The sequence below is a fragment of the Cicer arietinum genome, chromosome 1 (genome assembly GCF_000331145.2).
Source record: "Cicer arietinum cultivar CDC Frontier isolate Library 1 chromosome 1, Cicar.CDCFrontier_v2.0, whole genome shotgun sequence".
Lineage (NCBI taxonomy): Eukaryota > Viridiplantae > Streptophyta > Magnoliopsida > Fabales > Fabaceae > Cicer > Cicer arietinum.
The window spans coordinates 34,537,271-34,552,909 of record NC_021160.2 but is presented as its reverse complement, the minus strand read 5'-3'; the positions used below and the strand labels follow the sequence as shown (position 1 = coordinate 34,552,909).

The following is a 15,639-nucleotide window of genomic DNA, read 5'->3' as shown; positions in this document are numbered from 1 at the left end:
TCATATTTGTTAAAATTGTTATTTGATACTATGTTATTATTTTGTAGTTTTAGAACACATGATACTTTGTTAAGTTGTTAATTAATACTATGTTGCATTTGTTATGTTGTCAATACAATGACTTTTAATGTTTCTTACCTATCAATTATTATATAAGACGTTAAAATTTAATTCAGTAGGTGCTAAAAAAATAAAAATAAAAAAACCAAATAAATTTAAACCTAGCGTTGGAACAACCGACGCTACCTATTTTGTTGATTACTGTTTGTTGACTTTAGGGTCAGCCATTCGACGCACATATTTTTTCTCAGCTGACGTGTCAACATACATAACTAGCGTCGTATGTTTCAATTTTGTTAATAGCGTCGGCGTAGAGTAAGCCTGACCGACGCTAATATAGCGTCGGATGGTGTCTTGCTGACGTTATGTATTAACTTCGACCGTTTTAGTCTAGGCCTGACACCGAAGCTAAATCCAGTTTTTCTAGTAGTGACTATTCATATCATGATTGCATGGGAAACATAATAATAATTAAGACTAATAAAGACATTTAAATAATATTTACATATTAAAAGCTGTACTTTTTTTATATCAAAAACAGAAAAACCTTATAAAAAGTCTCTCTTATTAAGGACTAAAGAATAGTTTCAAAAAAAAAAAGTAATTACTTGGGTTACATGGAAAATATTTTTATTTAGTTGTAGAAATCATGATGGTTTATCGTAGGCACACATTCACATTATAGAAATCAGTTTCGATTTTTCTATAGGCAATGAAAGCTCACACAACACTTGTGTATTATCATTTATCTATTGAATTTATTTAAAATCCCATTTCGCCTAACCATTTGAATAAATTTGAACAAAAAAACTGAAAAAATTTAAAAAGAAAAAGTTATTCCAATTGGAAACATATTTAGTATTGAAAATGCTAACAAATGTGGTTAGCACTTGTTCATAGTCTAAACATATTTAGTATTGGTTTTAGATATTGTTTTTTTGGTTGTTTTTAAATAGAAGTTGATGTAAAACAAATATTTAATGTGTTACATATATTGATTAATAACCGGTTCTTAAATGTCGGATAACCAAAAACATTCATAAAAATAAAAATAAATGAAATTAGTTTGTAGTCAAATCCATATTATGAACAACCTAGCAATGTATAGCTTTTCTTCTACACAATCATCCTCTAATTTTTTCCTTTTATGTTGTTTTTCTTTAGATAGTATGGATGTATGTGTCTCTTTAAAAGATCTCATCTCCACTTTCTGAGCCTATCATCTCTCCATTTTTCAGAGAACTCTTCATATCCCCATAACATGGAAAACATAATTATTAAAAGTAAAAATGACATTTAAATAATATTTACACATTAAAAACTATCCTTTTTTTATATTAAGGAAAAAAAAACCTTCTAAAAGTCTTTATATAAAATAGTTTTATAAAAAAATTTGAGTTATAGATTTTCTTTGAAATATTTATGAGATGATGGTTAACTAAACACAATTCAGAGGCAGACGGGTCTTATGCACTAATTCACGTTATAGAAATTGTCTTTAATTTTCTATATGGTAATGAAAGGTCACACAACACTTCGAGTATTATTGTTTGCCTAATAATATTTTTCTATAATCACATTTATGATGATCGTTTGAATAAATTAAAAAAAAAAAGAAACAAGCAAAAATTTATTCCTGCAATAAGTATGTTAGTATAATTTATTCCACTCTTAAGTTAAAAAAAAAACATTTAGCAATAATTTTTTTTCATTAAATATAACTTTGTTAACTGTGAAAGGCAAACATTTTTATGCATGGTCCAAGGAAATTTGAGAAAAAAAAAGTATTTAGTATGCAAATTACTCAGAAGGTATCCGTTCATTATTTACATCTCATTAGTATCTTAAACAAACTCGGGCATTATTTTATTAAATATATATATATATATATAAGAATAGAGATAAATGGACTGTGATGGTCACATAAAAAGAAAGAAAAATTGAGTTAAATATAAAAGAAAAAACATACAAATAGAAAAAACATTCATGTTAAATATAAAAGAAATGACACTTCAATCATTATCAAAATTAACTTAACAAAATGATTCATATCCATTCAAATGATTCATAAAAAAAGCAAAATTAGTACAATAGTACTCAAACCAAAAAACAAGAAAGAAGAATAAAACAATAAAACAGAGAATATTTGAAATCAAAATCAAATACTTAGTCTAAGGAGGAACGATTTGACGCACACGAAAGCATTTTAGAAAGGTCTTTACAAAATGCTAAACCGTAGCGACGAAAATTAATTTCCAAAAGTTTCAACTTCTTCCACCTTTCATCAAACTCAACCTTCTTTGTTTTGTCCAGTAAATTCCTAACTCTCATGAACATTTTGTTCAAATCAAAGTCCTCTAATTTTTTTTTTCTTTCTGGTATCTAAACTTTCTTAGAAAAATTAAATAATCATACGCCGTGTTTACGAAGAAAAATTGAAAATCTTCTTTTCATATTCTTATCAAACTTAATTTTCCAATTGCGAATCTTCTCTTTAAGTTGACAGTTACTAGGTTCAAAACTAAGTTTGTTCTTAAAATAGATGTAAGCATCATCCTTTGCATCTGAATTTAGATCGTCACTTGCGAGGCATTGGAGAATTATAACTTCGTCATCCTCACTAAACAATCTTTGAAATAGCTTTGTTGCATTTGCTGCCGAAGATGAAGAACCTTGCTCCGAAGATTTCCTTTCTTTTTCCATTGATACGTATAGTGTGGTGTGTAATTTGTAAGATACTTTTATAACAGCCCCTCTCTCACTACCTTAGAAATATTACAAGATTAAGATAATAATTAGATTATTTGAATTTTCATTAAACATTATACATTATTTTTAGTAATATTTAATTTATGTTCAAAATTGGGATAGGAAAGTGGTAATATTAACAAGTACATGTGTCAAAAGAGGAAAACACGTCACTTTTCTTTCTCTCTCTCAATCACGGGTATACATATCATTCATACATTATTCACCAATCCCAGTTTCTCTTCCATCCTAACACATTCATTTCACTATGTACTATTCATCATCAACATCCTCTATTTTTCCTTCTCTTCCCATGATCCTTCAATGGAAGCAAGCATCTGAAGCACTATTCCTCCAATCTGACCTCTTGCATGTCCTCTCCCTCATATTTGGTGTTGTTTAAAGTCCAAGACAACACTAAAAGAGGATAAAGACCATATTAGAGAATCTCATATTCGAACCATTGCAGCAGGAAATCAGACATCCTTTAAATCTAACCTATGTATGTTAGTGTGCTAACTGGGGTGTTATCTGTGTTAACACATCTTTTGAACCTTCCCTCTGTATCTTCTAAACATCCTTTGAACCATCCATCTGGACGTTCTACGCATCCTCTAAACTTTCCCTCTGGATGTACTATGTAGACTTCCTCTGAATGTTCTATTATAGACTTTAACTTGACTTCGTCTGATCAAGTCTTTCCTCTAATCGAACTTCCTTACTATGTAGACATCCAGTCTTTCCTTATATTGAGTCATTAGTTTGATCAGACTTCCTCTGATCAAGTCTTTCCTCTAATCGAACTTCCTTACTATGTAGACATCCAGTCTTTCCTTATATTGAGTCATTAGTTTGATCAGACTTCCTCTGATCAAGTCTTTCCTCTAATCGAACTTCCTTACTATGTAGACATCCAGTCTTTCCTTATATTGAGTCATTAGTTTGATCAGACTTCCTCTGATCAAGTCTTTCCTCTAATCGAACTTCCTTACTATGTAGACATCCAGTCTTTCCTTATATTGAGTCATTAGTTTGATCAGACTTCCTCTGATCAAGTCTTTCCTCTAATCGAACTTCCTTACTATGTAGACATCCAGTCTTTCCTTATATTGAGTCATTAGTTTGATCAGACTTCCTCTGATCAAGTCTTTCCTCTAATCGAACTTCCTTACTATGTAGACATCCAGTCTTTCCTTATATTGAGTCATTAGTTTGATCAGACTTCCTCTGATCAAGTCTTTCCTCTAATCGAACTTCCTTACTATGTAGACATCCAGTCTTTCCTTATATTGAGTCATTAGTTTGATCAGACTTCCTCTGATCAAGTCTTTCCTCTAATCGAACTTCCTTACTATGTAGACATCCAGTCTTTCCTTATATTGAGTCATTAGTTTGATCAGACTTCCTCTGATCAAGTCTTTCCTCTAATCGAACTTCCTTACTATGTAGACATCCAGTCTTTCCTTATATTGAGTCATTAGTTTGATCAGACTTCCTCTGATCAAGTCTTTCCTCTAATCGAACTTCCTTACTATGTAGACATCCAGTCTTTCCTTATATTGAGTCATTAGTTTGATCAGACTTCCTCTGATCAAGTCTTTCCTCTAATCGAACTTCCTTACTATGTAGACATCCAGTCTTTCCTTATATTGAGTCATTAGTTTGATCAGACTTCCTCTGATCAAGTCTTTCCTCTAATCGAACTTCCTTACTATGTAGACATCCAGTCTTTCCTTATATTGAGTCATTAGTTTGATCAGACTTCCTCTGATCAAGTCTTTCCTCTAATCGAACTTCCTTACTATGTAGACATCCAGTCTTTCCTTATATTGAGTCATTAGTTTGATCAGACTTCCTCTGATCAAGTCTTTCCTCTAATCGAACTTCCTTACTATGTAGACATCCAGTCTTTCCTTATATTGAGTCATTAGTTTGATCAGACTTCCTCTGATCAAGTCTTTCCTCTAATCGAACTTCCTTACTATGTAGACATCCAGTCTTTCCTTATATTGAGTCATTAGTTTGATCAGACTTCCTCTGATCAAGTCTTTCCTCTAATCGAACTTCCTTACTATGTAGACATCCAGTCTTTCCTTATATTGAGTCATTAGTTTGATCAGACTTCCTCTGATCAAGTCTTTCCTCTAATCGAACTTCCTTACTATGTAGACATCCAGTCTTTCCTTATATTGAGTCATTAGTTTGATCAGACTTCCTCTGATCAAGTCTTTCCTCTAATCGAACTTCCTTACTATGTAGACATCCAGTCTTTCCTTATATTGAGTCATTAGTTTGATCAGACTTCCTCTGATCAAGTCTTTCCTCTAATCGAACTTCCTTACTATGTAGACATCCAGTCTTTCCTTATATTGAGTCATTAGTTTGATCAGACTTCCTCTGATCAAGTCTTTCCTCTAATCGAACTTCCTTACTATGTAGACATCCAGTCTTTCCTTATATTGAGTCATTAGTTTGATCAGACTTCCTCTGATCAAGTCTTTCCTCTAATCGAACTTCCTTACTATGTAGACATCCAGTCTTTCCTTATATTGAGTCATTAGTTTGATCAGACTTCCTCTGATCAAGTCTTTCCTCTAATCGAACTTCCTTACTATGTAGACATCCAGTCTTTCCTTATATTGAGTCATTAGTTTGATCAGACTTCCTCTGATCAAGTCTTTCCTCTAATCGAACTTCCTTACTATGTAGACATCCAGTCTTTCCTTATATTGAGTCATTAGTTTGATCAGACTTCCTCTGATCAAGTCTTTCCTCTAATCGAACTTCCTTACTATGTAGACATCCAGTCTTTCCTTATATTGAGTCATTAGTTTGATCAGACTTCCTCTGATCAAGTCTTTCCTCTAATCGAACTTCCTTACTATGTAGACATCCAGTCTTTCCTTATATTGAGTCATTAGTTTGATCAGACTTCCTCTGATCAAGTCTTTCCTCTAATCGAACTTCCTTACTATGTAGACATCCAGTCTTTCCTTATATTGAGTCATTAGTTTGATCAGACTTCCTCTGATCAAGTCTTTCCTCTAATCGAACTTCCTTACTATGTAGACATCCAGTCTTTCCTTATATTGAGTCATTAGTTTGATCAGACTTCCTCTGATCAAGTCTTTCCTCTAATCGAACTTCCTTACTATGTAGACATCCAGTCTTTCCTTATATTGAGTCATTAGTTTGATCAGACTTCCTCTGATCAAGTCTTTCCTCTAATCGAACTTCCTTACTATGTAGACATCCAGTCTTTCCTTATATTGAGTCATTAGTTTGATCAGACTTCCTCTGATCAAGTCTTTCCTCTAATCGAACTTCCTTACTATGTAGACATCCAGTCTTTCCTTATATTGAGTCATTAGTTTGATCAGACTTCCTCTGATCAAGTCTTTCCTCTAATCGAACTTCCTTACTATGTAGACATCCAGTCTTTCCTTATATTGAGTCATTAGTTTGATCAGACTTCCTCTGATCAAGTCTTTCCTCTAATCGAACTTCCTTACTATGTAGACATCCAGTCTTTCCTTATATTGAGTCATTAGTTTGATCAGACTTCCTCTGATCAAGTCTTTCCTCTAATCGAACTTCCTTACTATGTAGACATCCAGTCTTTCCTTATATTGAGTCATTAGTTTGATCAGACTTCCTCTGATCAAGTCTTTCCTCTAATCGAACTTCCTTACTATGTAGACATCCAGTCTTTCCTTATATTGAGTCATTAGTTTGATCAGACTTCCTCTGATCAAGTCTTTCCTCTAATCGAACTTCCTTACTATGTAGACATCCAGTCTTTCCTTATATTGAGTCATTAGTTTGATCAGACTTCCTCTGATCAAGTCTTTCCTCTAATCGAACTTCCTTACTATGTAGACATCCAGTCTTTCCTTATATTGAGTCATTAGTTTGATCAGACTTCCTCTGATCAAGTCTTTCCTCTAATCGAACTTCCTTACTATGTAGACATCCAGTCTTTCCTTATATTGAGTCATTAGTTTGATCAGACTTCCTCTGATCAAGTCTTTCCTCTAATCGAACTTCCTTACTATGTAGACATCCAGTCTTTCCTTATATTGAGTCATTAGTTTGATCAGACTTCCTCTGATCAAGTCTTTCCTCTAATCGAACTTCCTTACTATGTAGACATCCAGTCTTTCCTTATATTGAGTCATTAGTTTGATCAGACTTCCTCTGATCAAGTCTTTCCTCTAATCGAACTTCCTTACTATGTAGACATCCAGTCTTTCCTTATATTGAGTCATTAGTTTGATCAGACTTCCTCTGATCAAGTCTTTCCTCTAATCGAACTTCCTTACTATGTAGACATCCAGTCTTTCCTTATATTGAGTCATTAGTTTGATCAGACTTCCTCTGATCAAGTCTTTCCTCTAATCGAACTTCCTTACTATGTAGACATCCAGTCTTTCCTTATATTGAGTCATTAGTTTGATCAGACTTCCTCTGATCAAGTCTTTCCTCTAATCGAACTTCCTTACTATGTAGACATCCAGTCTTTCCTTATATTGAGTCATTAGTTTGATCAGACTTCCTCTGATCAAGTCTTTCCTCTAATCGAACTTCCTTACTATGTAGACATCCAGTCTTTCCTTATATTGAGTCATTAGTTTGATCAGACTTCCTCTGATCAAGTCTTTCCTCTAATCGAACTTCCTTACTATGTAGACATCCAGTCTTTCCTTATATTGAGTCATTAGTTTGATCAGACTTCCTCTGATCAAGTCTTTCCTCTAATCGAACTTCCTTACTATGTAGACATCCAGTCTTTCCTTATATTGAGTCATTAGTTTGATCAGACTTCCTCTGATCAAGTCTTTCCTCTAATCGAACTTCCTTACTATGTAGACATCCAGTCTTTCCTTATATTGAGTCATTAGTTTGATCAGACTTCCTCTGATCAAGTCTTTCCTCTAATCGAACTTCCTTACTATGTAGACATCCAGTCTTTCCTTATATTGAGTCATTAGTTTGATCAGACTTCCTCTGATCAAGTCTTTCCTCTAATCGAACTTCCTTACTATGTAGACATCCAGTCTTTCCTTATATTGAGTCATTAGTTTGATCAGACTTCCTCTGATCAAGTCTTTCCTCTAATCGAACTTCCTTACTATGTAGACATCCAGTCTTTCCTTATATTGAGTCATTAGTTTGATCAGACTTCCTCTGATCAAGTCTTTCCTCTAATCGAACTTCCTTACTATGTAGACATCCAGTCTTTCCTTATATTGAGTCATTAGTTTGATCAGACTTCCTCTGATCAAGTCTTTCCTCTAATCTGGACGTTATTTTACATTTCAATTGCCCAAGATAATGAAGGATGATTTGATTGCTTACAACTGCCTCTGGTGTATTCTGTTTCTTCTATATACATACAGGAAGTTCTGGCACAAGTCCTTGAGGGAGCTGGCTACACAGGATTATTTCTTAGTCGTGTCTGATTTCATGAAGGTGCTGAAACAACCAATATATAGCCTGACTTGTTGCACTCATAATACTTGGAGAACATTCTTTTTGTTGTTTCTCATTCATTTTATTATGATCTTAACTATCTATTTCAAAGACATGGAACACCTTTGCTAGAGTAGCTACCTAAAATCATTAATACAAGTTAGGACTTAGATTTTAATAGTAGTCTATATGATTTCACAAATAATGACATAACAGCTTGGAGTGACAAGGTTGCTGACTGCCCTTGAGGATTGAAATTGTTCAGCTAAACTAAGCTGAATTGGAACTGCAGATGTTGGAACTGCAGCTGAATTGCTTGAAATTGCTGACAAGGTGAGAATTTGGTATTCATACTAAATGTGAATTTTATTGTGATCTCTTATTTATAGTGAAAAAGTTAGTGTGTTCTCAATTTGAAAAACAGGTTGAAAATTGAAAGAGTTGTGTTCTTGCCTTGATTGTTATCGATGAGATTGTAATTAGAAGTTTGGTCATGACGAATAAATTATTTAAATTAATTTTACTTTTCTTTCTACTCAGTTTGGACGAGAGATTTGCTTGCTGAAAACTCGTGGATATTTTTCCAGATTTTACTCCGGATTTTGGTTCTAAGCTTCGCCCGGTATGATGCTAAAAGAAGCTGTTTTTATACTTGATATTTGCATAACAAGTTTTTTCATACTGATATTGTCAACATTTGTACACTCAAGTAGATTTGCTTTCATTTATTTATTGAAAGTAGAATACCGATGCCAATGTTAGATGCCAGTGTTAGAAAACGGGATCATAGAGATTAAGCTTAATCTCATAAGAAAAGTAAACTTGATAGTTTGAAAGAGAGTAAAACTCTTTAGGTTTCATTTTAATAAAAGATAGAAAATTGGAATACAACAGGCCTCAATTTATAGAAGATATTTGAAGTTTAACCAACCAACCAACTACCTAACTAACTCATCAACAAACTAAGTTAATCAACTAACTAACTCAACTCAAACTAACATTGTATTTCTACCAATGCACAACACAACATTTTACTAAGTTTTTAGGAGTTTTAATCACTTTGTTGGAGTAGTTATTTATTAACTTATGCTATATCTGTTTAAGATTGGAGAAAAACACAACTTCATAATATTAGAGGATCGTAAGTTTGGGGACATTGGTAACACAGTGAGCATGCAGTATGAAGGGTAATACATCGAATTATTTTTCAGTTTCCTTTCATCTGTTTCTGAATTCAGCATGATATATTTGTTTCCTGTTATTTGCAGAGTGATCTTTCATATATTGTATTGTGCTGATATAGTAAATGCTCACATTATCTCTGGTCCTAGAATTGTGGATGGACTGAAGTTGAAGGTCTATCGAATTTTGATCATAACATTATTTCAAATTCGACGTTAATCATATAAAGTAGTTTTAGTATAACATGTCGAATGAACAACGTTTAGGGTTTGCCTCGCGGAAAAGGTTTGTTTCTGCTTGCTGAAATGAGTTCAGCTGGTAACTTTGCCAAGGGGGACTACACTGCTGCTGCTGTCAAAATTGTCGAGGATCATTCTAACTTTGTTATCGGCTTCATCTCAGTCAACCCAGCATTGTGGCCTTTGGCACCGATAAATCCTTGTTTCATTCATGCAACTCCTGGAGTTCAAATGTCGATCGGTGGTGATGGTTTAGGGCAGCAATATAATACTCCATATTCTGTAACTTTCTTTGATTTATTTGATTAGATTAACCATTTGATTTTCCAATCACCAACTCTTTCCAAAGTCTATATGCTCTCTGGGTGAAGAATCATAAATGATTTTATATGTTTTGGTCAAGAGGTGTTTGAGAGTTGCAGTGATGAAACTCCTGACCTTGGATCCAAATTCTCTGTAGTAGAAAAGATACACATTTACTCGCATTAATTGATGTTGTCCATTGATTTGAGACGGGTGAGTCCATAACTCGATTGTGGTAGAGATGTAATTCACCACCCACCCCTTTGATATATTCAGTATTGAAAAAGCATTATGTTGTATTTCTGTTCTTTTGTGCTGTTTTGCACACTCTTGTACTATTCTTGACAATTCACTAAATGTTTTCTTCTTCTAGGTTATCCATGATATGGGTAGTGACATTATTATAGTGGGATGAGGCATCCTCAAGGCGGTGAATCAGGCTGCGGCAGCTCGTGAATACCGTCTTCAATGATGGAGTGCATATTTAATTAAGGCCTTCATTCCCAACAAAATGGAAGAGTCCAAGTTCATACTTTTTGAGATGTTTAATTCTGCAGCAGTTGCAGCAGTTTATAAATAGCATAAGTTGTTAAGGAGTTTATAAATAGCATAAGCAAGTTCATACTTTTTGAGATGTTTATAAGCAGTTTATAAATAGCATACTTTTTGAGTCCAAGTTCATATTTGTTAAAATTGTTATTTGATAATATGTTATTATTTTGTAGTTTCAGAACACATGATACTTTGTTAAGTTGTTAATTAATACTATGGTGCATTTATTATGTTGTCAATGCAATGACTTTTAATGTTTCTTACCTATCAATTATTATATAAGACGTTAAAAATTTAATTGAGTAGGTGCTAAAAAAATAAAAATAAAAAACCAAATAAATTTAAACCTAGCGTCGGAACGCCCGACGTTACCTATTTTGTTGATTACTGTTTGTTGACTTTAGCGTCAGCCATTCGACGCACATATTTTTTCTCAGCTGACGTGTCAACATACATAACTAGCGTCGTATGTTTCAATTTTGTTAATAGCGACAGTGTAGAGTAGGCCTGATCGACGCTAATATAGCGTCGGATGGTGTCTTGCTGACGTTATGTATTAACTTCGACCGTTTTAGTCTAGGCCTGACACCGACGCTAAATCAATGTTTATAATATTTACACATTAAAAACTATCCTTTTTTTTTTTTTTTATATTAAGGACAAAAAAAACCTTCTAAAAGTCTTTATATTAAATAGTTTTATAAAAAAATGTGAGTTATAGATTTTCTTTGAAATATTTATGAGATGATGGTTAACTAAACACAATTAAGAGGCAAACGGGTCTTATGCACTAATTCACGTTATAGAAATTGTCTTTAATTTTCTATATGGTAATAAAAGGTCACACAACACTTCGAGTATTATTGTTTGCCTAACAATATTTTTCTATAATCACATTTATGATGATCGTGAAGTAGCAATGTTTGAGAAAAAAGTAATGTTCAATTCTCATAAAAAATCTGAGACTAAGCATTAATGTTCTTAACAAAATACTCCACTAATTAATATCGGATAGATAGATAATTAATTAGTATAAGAGTAACAATATTGATGAATGAACAAAAGAAAATAAAATACAAAAATATGTAAGAACAATAAAAAAAGATGCAACATAAAAACTAACCAAAAAGTAATTAACAATCCCAAACTAACCAACATAGAACAAAAAACAGAAACTGTGTTCGGGTAGATTAAACTTTGTTGGAAAAGACATAAAAAACACAAATAGAAAGTTGTTGGAAAACAAACACAAATAAGATTACAAAAAACACATATATATCTAACATTTTGGTTAATAATTAACTTTCCGATTAAAAAAGAATAAAAAATAAAAAGTTTGGAGAGTGGAAGTATGCAACATTTCATTTTCTTTTGGAAGAAGATAAACATAAAGGTTATTGAAAGAAAAAAAGGATATTAATGATGAGAACAAAAAGAGGCACATAGAAATTAGTATTGTCTAGACAATAAAAATGAAGGTTATAAAAAAAAGTAAAAATCAAAAGGAATAACAAAAGTCATGGTAAAATGAAGAGCAAGAGAAAGAGAAAGAGAAAGAGAAAGAGAAAGAGAAAGAGAAAGAGAAAGAGAAAGAGAAAGAGAAAGAGAAAGAGAAAGAGAAAGAGAAAGAGAAAGAGAAAGAGAAAGAGAAAGAGAAAGAGAAAGAGAAAGAGAAAGAGAAAGAGAAAGAGAAAGAGAAAGAGAAAGAGAAAGAGAAAGAGAAAGAGAAAGAGAAAGAGAAAGAGAATTGAATTGTAGACTAATTAATTAATACGTTTGCCTTTAATTATGAATATTTTGTACGAAAAATATTTATTTTCTTAAATATAAATACTCTTTGAATTTATTAAGTATATTTACTATTATTTTTAAATATATATTTTTATTAAAATTATTAATTCATCTTGAAATATGAAAAATTAAATTGTAAATATTTTAAAAAGATTAATATATAAAATAAACATATTAAATATTCTAATTAAGAAATTAAAAAAGTGAAAGAATTTGAAGAAAAAAAAAAGATAATGAAGAAAGTTAAAGGTTGAGCTAAATTGTTTGGGTAAAAGAAGATTAATTGAGAAGATGAAAGGTTTGGATAATATTTTAGTGTTTTGAACGGATTAATTGAGAAAATGAAAGCTTTTGGCATTGTTTAGGCAAAAGTATTTTTTTTTTTATAAAAGTTTTACACGGTTATAATTAAGAGTAAAAATGACATTTAAATAATATTTACATTTATAGAAAAATATTATTAGGCTTTTGGCCAACGCTAAATCCGGTTTTTCTAGTAGTGACTATTCATATCGTGATTGCATGGGAAACATAATAATAATTTAGACTAATAAAGACATTTAAATAATATTTACATATTAAAAGTTGTACTTTTTTTATATCACAAACAGAAAAACCGTATAAAAAGTCTCTCTTATTAAGGAATAAAGAAAAGTTTAAAAAAAAAAAAAAAGTAATTAGTTGGGTTACATGGAAAATATTTTCATTTAGTTGTAGAAATCATGATGGTTTATCGTAGGCACACATTCACATTATAGAAATCGGTTTCGATTTTTCTATAGGCAATGGAAGCTCACACAACACTTGTGTATTATCATTTATCTATTGAATTTATTTAAAATCATATTTCGCCTGACCATTTGAATAAATTTGAACAAAAAAACTGAAAAAATTTAAAAATTAAAAGTTATTCCAATTGAAAACATATTTAGTATTGAAAATGCTAACACATGTTCAAAGTCTAAACATATCTAGTATTGGTTTTAGATATTGTTTTTTGGGTTGTTTTTAAATAGAAATTGATGTAAAACAAATATTTAATGTGTTATATATATTGATTAATAACCGGTTTTTAAATGTCGGATAACCAAAAACATTCATAAAAATAAAATAAAAAAATGAAATTAGTTTGTAGTCAAATCCATATTATGAACAACCTAGCAGATGTATAGCTTTTCTTCTACTCAATCATCCTCTAATTTTTTCCTTTTATGTTGTCTTTCTTTAGATAGTATGGATGTATGTGCCTCTTTAAAAATATTGATTAATAACCGGTTTTTAAATGTCGGATAACCAAAAACATTCATAAAAATTAAAAAAAAATGAAATTAGTTTGTAGTCAAATCCATATTATGAACAACCTAGCAGATGTATAGCTTTTCTTCTACTCAATCATCCTCTAGTTTTTTTCTTTTATGTTGTCTTTCTTTAGATAGTATGGATGTATGTGCCTCTTTAAAAGCATCTCATCTCCACTTTCTGAGCCTATCATCTCTCCACTTTTCAGAGAACTCTTCATATCCCCATAACATCGAAAACATAATTATTAAGAGTAAAAATGACATTTAAATAATATTTAAATATTAAAAAACTATCCTTTTTTTTATATTAAGAACAAAAAAAAACCTTCTAAAAGTCTTTATATTAAATAGTTTTATAAAAAAAATGTGAGTTATAGATTTTCTTTGAAATATTTATGAGATGATGGTTAACTAAACACAATTAAGAGGCAGACGGGTCTTATACACTAATTCACGTTATAGAAATTGTCTTTAATTTTCTATATGGTAATGAAAGGTCACACAACAATTCGAGTATTATTGTTTGCCTAATAATATTTTTCTATAATCACATTTATGATGATCGTTTGAATAAATTTAAAAAAAAAAAAAAGAAACAAGCAAAAATTTCTTCCTGCAATAAGTATGTTAGTATAATTTATTCCACTCTTAAGTTAAAAAAAAAAACATTTAGCAATAATTTTTTTCATTAAAATGTAATTTTGTTAACTGTGGAAGGCAAACATTTTTATGCATGGTCCAAGGAAATTTGAGAAAAAAGAAATGTTTATTTTTCCTAAAAATTCTGAGACTATGCATTGATGTTCTTAACAAAATACTCCACTAATTAATATCGGATAGTTAGATAATTAATTAGTATAAGCGCAACAATATAAATGAATAAACAAAAGAAAATAAAATACAAAAATATGTAAGAACAATAAAAAAAGATGCAACATAACAACTAACCAACAAGTAATTAACAATCCCAAACTGACCAACATAGAACAAAAAATAGAAACTGTGTTCGGGTAGATTAAACTTTGTTGGAAAAGACATACTGTTTTGGAAAAGACATACTGGGTAGATTAAACTTTGTTGGAAAAGACATACTGAAAAAATTTAAAAATTAAAAGTTATTCCAATTGGAAACATATTTAGTATTGAAAATGCTAACACATGTTCAAAGTCTAAACATATTTAGTATTGGTTTTAGATATTGTTTTTTGGGTTGTTTTTAAATAGAAATTGATGTAAAACAAATATTTAATGTGTTAATTTTATTGATTAATAACCGGTTTTTAAATGTCGGATAACCAAAAACATTCATAAAAATTAAAAAAAAATGAAATTAGTTTGTAGTCAAATCCATATTATGAACAACCTAGCAGATGTATAGCATTTCTTCTACTCAATCATCCTCTAGTTTTTTCCTTTTATGTTGTCTTTCTTTAGATAGTATGGATGTATGTGCCTCTTTAAAAGCATCTCATCTCCACTTTCTGAACCTATCATCTCTCCACTTTTCAGAGAACTCTTCATATCCCCATAACATGGAAAACATAATTATTAAGAGTAAAAATGACATTTAAATAATATTTAAATATTAAAAAACTATCCTTTTTTTTATATTAAGAACAAAAAAAACCTTCTAAAAGTCTTTGTATTAAATAGTTTTATAAAAAAAATGTGAGTTATAGATTTTCTTTGAAATATTTATGAGATGATGGTTAACTAAACACAATTAAGAGGCAGACGGGTCTTATACACTAATTCACGTTATAGAAATTGTCTTTAATTTTCTATATGGTAATGAAAGGTCACACAACAATTCGAGTATTATTGTTTGCCTAATAATATTTTTCTATAATCACATTTATGATGATCGTTTGAATAAATTTAAAAAAAAAAAAGAAACAAACAAAAATTTATTCCTGCAATAAGTATGTTAGTATAATTTATTTCACTCTTAAGTTAAAAATAAACATTTAGCAATAATTTCTTTCATTAAA

General features: G+C 30.9%; 1 pseudogene; it reads left to right on the top strand.

The window, feature by feature from the left end:
• Positions 1 to 8,559: 8,559 nt before the first annotated feature.
• Positions 8,560 to 15,639, top strand: part of LOC101493404 (uridine 5'-monophosphate synthase-like) — a 54,323-nt pseudogene continuing 47,243 nt past the window's right edge.